This window comes from Helianthus annuus, chromosome 10, assembly GCF_002127325.2.
Source record: "Helianthus annuus cultivar XRQ/B chromosome 10, HanXRQr2.0-SUNRISE, whole genome shotgun sequence".
In the NCBI taxonomy this organism is placed as follows: domain Eukaryota; kingdom Viridiplantae; phylum Streptophyta; class Magnoliopsida; order Asterales; family Asteraceae; genus Helianthus; species Helianthus annuus.
Window position 1 is genome coordinate 72,387,388 of NC_035442.2, and position 3,732 is coordinate 72,391,119.

At 36.6% G+C, this 3,732-nt stretch overlaps 1 long non-coding RNA gene across 1 annotated transcript; it reads right to left on the reverse strand.

The window, feature by feature from the left end:
- Positions 1 to 408: 408 nt before the first annotated feature.
- On the reverse strand, positions 409 to 795 carry LOC110881640. Its single transcript, XR_002559833.2, has 3 exons — positions 721 to 795; positions 547 to 643; positions 409 to 466 (listed from the first exon to the last, which is right to left on the reverse strand). It is a non-coding gene; the product is annotated as an uncharacterized LOC110881640 (long non-coding RNA).
- Positions 796 to 3,732: the final 2,937 nt, after the last annotated feature.

Consider the following 3,732-nt stretch of genomic DNA (forward strand, 5'->3'; position numbering starts at 1 on the left):
TGCCTTGTTGACAAAAATTGATTTGTCCTTTACGGTCAGGTTAAATGTCATGTGATTACCAATTTTCTCAACGATTGGGTCTGGAAGTATCTTGGGATCCGTGTATCCTTGCTTGATAATCATCTCTTCGCAGGTAGTACCCAACATGTCAGTCATGACGTCGTTGAAGAATACCACATCAGTGAACGATGTTGCATCAATGATCGATGCGTTTACACAGTACCTATTAAGTTAAGGGCTGAATGTTAATCCATGATATTTTGTTATTAGGAATATTAAGGATTGTATATTTGTCTTACATGTACTTCGGTTGTGGGTTTTCATCATCCTCACATACAAAGTGGAATGAATCACTTTTTTATTGGTACAACTTCTTTGTACACACAGAGCATTAGACATAGTACCATTTACGGGATGCATATATCTCTTTTATCTGTGCATGACAGGTGAAGCGGGACTGTGGTACCTGTAAAAAAGTTATATGAAGTTAGATTGAATGGGGGTTGTATTTAAGAATTTAAGAGATGTAAGTGTTGGGAGAAAGACGTTGACAGTTTTGTTTGCTGATATGTTTTTAAGCTCTTGGACTGTCACTGTGTTCTCTGCGGGCTGTATTGTCTTTCCTGCTAGTGATGCTTTCAGCCTAAAATTAACCTTAACAGACGATAAAATAGTGTTTGTCTTGGTATTGATATGCCTACAATTGGTAGAATGGAATACCTGTCGACATGATGTTGTATCTCTGGGAATGTTGGATTGACAACAATAGTTGTTGCATTTGTTAATTCCAACTTTTTAGAACCTGATACACATAAACTTTTTGGAACATAAGTACTTTAGAAGTTTAATAGGATAACATCTTAGGTTTGATCCTATTTATTTATGTTTCAGTCAATGTCAAAGCCGTAATTATTGTGGAGTACCAGTTGTGGACATGAAATTGGATGTTGTGTTAAGTTCTTTTTAACATAAAAATTGAATCTTCTTTCAAGTATTTGAGCTTGTGTAACCATATAGTGTAATAGTAAACGAACCACAAAATCATGTAAGTTTATTTAATGTTATTTCAAGAACTAACCATTGAAGTCAGTGACTAAGGTTGATGTGATTGCCAGAATATCGCCAGGTATTGTCTCATTCCCGATGAGGTCACGTTTTTCTGGCCATAAAGTGATCTCAATTGGATTTTCTCTGTTGCAAATCAAAAGTATTATTACTTAGAGTTATGGAAAAGATGTCATAAAGGTTATATGTCATTTAACCTGTCATCTTCCATGTCAATCTTTTGTAGCCTTTTGTTTGTTCTTGTGGTACTCGGTCAGTGCTTTTTGACTCGACCTATGAAGTCTGAAAGTTGACACATACTTTAGACTTCATATATTATCAAGTCTGTATCTAAAATTTAGATGTGTATATGTGTATATATATGTGTGTGTGTGTGTGTATGTGTGTATACCTGTGAGTAACTTCGTTGACCCTAATCGACTTTTGACTTCCTCGTAATTAGCGAAGTTAAAGTACTGGGTCGGTATGTTGGTGTCAGATAAGGGAACAAATCTTGCTCTTTTTCTAATTCTGAGGGAAGCGTTGTGCTGTACGGTTGGCATATACTTTCTTGGCTCAACTACTATGTAATTGTTGACCCTGTAGCATGACTGAACTTTGATGATTGAGTCAAAGTATGCTTGTTCCTTTTGGTCTGCTATTGCCTCAATAGCGTCACCCTGCAATTAATCAAGATGCTGTTACTTAGAGCATACGACACGTTAATTTAGTTATGCATAAAAAAAGCAAGCTTACGTGCTTGTCAACGAACAGGTAACAGAGCTCCTGATTTGGGTTTTAGTTTGGCTTTTAGATGATGGCTCTTATTTTTTGCCCATCGGTATCCATGTTTTCACAACCCGTATTTCAATTGGTTCTGGTTTGTCATGTTCTTTCATATCAGACAGACGCTTGGAAGACATCGTTGTGTGAATGTAGATGACTGTTTTGTGTGTACCGTCACTTTGTTGTAGGTTGATGATCATTATCAGTATGTAAATATAATATAATATATATCATGTAATAATGTAAATGTTATAAGTATACACATTATTGAACTGGAAAAGTAAAAAAATTGTCTTTTATCTGTGTACACTATTGGAACAAATGGCTTTAGAATTTGTGTATAATGTGTTGTGTCTCTATACATTACTTATTTCAGCTAGGAAGTCAGAGTATACAATGTTATTAGTTGTGTTTGAGTCATCGCCTTCTTGTGGGACAATAAGAATTTTTAGTGCATTGGGTGTAGTTGCTCTAGATAATGCTACGTACAATTGACCGTGACTGAATACCGGTTGTGGTAGGTATATTCCTATTTTGTCTAGTGATTGCCCTTGGCTTTTGTTTATTGTCATAGCATAGCATAGCTGTGACATCTGTGCTTGTAATCATTGCAAACAGTTCAGTTATCAATGAAATAAAGTTATTTGATCCCAATGTTTGTTTGTTTATGTTTGACGTTTTTTATGTTTTGACTTTTATTTAATTTTAAACTCTATATCGCTTTCTGGAGAGTTATACGCAAACTGGTGCGCAAACGTAATCAGTTTAACGCGACAAATACTCCGGAACATCAATTTATGCTTAACATACCTTAAATAACCTTTACATAACTTAGAAATAAGTTTTGAAGGCTTTGGTATGGCAAAATCAAGTTTATTCGCTTACAGGGACTAAAATTGACAAACTGCGAAAGTACGCCAATTTGAACAGTAATGGACATTCCGGAACATGATCATAAATTAAACACACCCTAAATATCCTTTACATAACTTAGAAATAGGCTTTGAGGGTTCGGTGTGCTAAAATAAACTTTATGCTCATTCAGGGACTAAAAGCATCAAAAAGTGCATAAGTTTGCATTTTCGCGCATAACTTACGTTCTGAATACATCCGGACATCCAAAAATTTATGTAATCATTAAAATATTATGTTTTAGTGATTGTCTTGTCAAAAATCCAGTCGTCGCGCAATTTGGATCGTTTTTGCGTCCGTTACGACTTCAGTCGTAATTAACCGAACAACGCAATCGTACGGCCAAATGAACCGACATCCGACATATTTTTGAGCATGTTTCATGTTCCCTATGCTTTAACATCCTTGCGGAGCTTAAAAATGGGTTTAACGGGTGTTAGAAGTGCCAAAACACGACCATACGCACACAGGGGCCAAAACTGACATTTTGCGAAAGTTGCTGTTCTGCAGATAACATACGGACCGTAAGCCCTACTCCATATGGTCCGTAAGCCAGTGTCAGACAGCAAAAAGTTGATTCCAGCTTGATCCAACTATCCCTCACTTGTGCAAATGGTTTTGGGCAATCTATGGGCTGGTTTGGGGGCTCCCCTGGTTTTGTAAAACAATGGGCTCGATGTGTACGGCTGTGATTGCATCTCGGTTAACGAGGAACGATCTTAACGGCTCTACCACATCTATAAATACCCCTCACCTCTCATTTGAAAAACCCACAATTTGAATCTGATTTCTGCTCTCTAAGTTGAAGTTTATGCTTCATACCTGAGAGTAAATCGGATCAAATCTTGCGGGGACCCTTTGTAAGTATTCCTTCGTTCTTTCTATTCGTTTTAGCATTAAAGTCAAACTTTGTTTGAATTTTTGCATTGACCAGTTTATGGTCAACATGAAGTTCGTTTGAACTTCATAACCTGAGCGTAATCACGATGG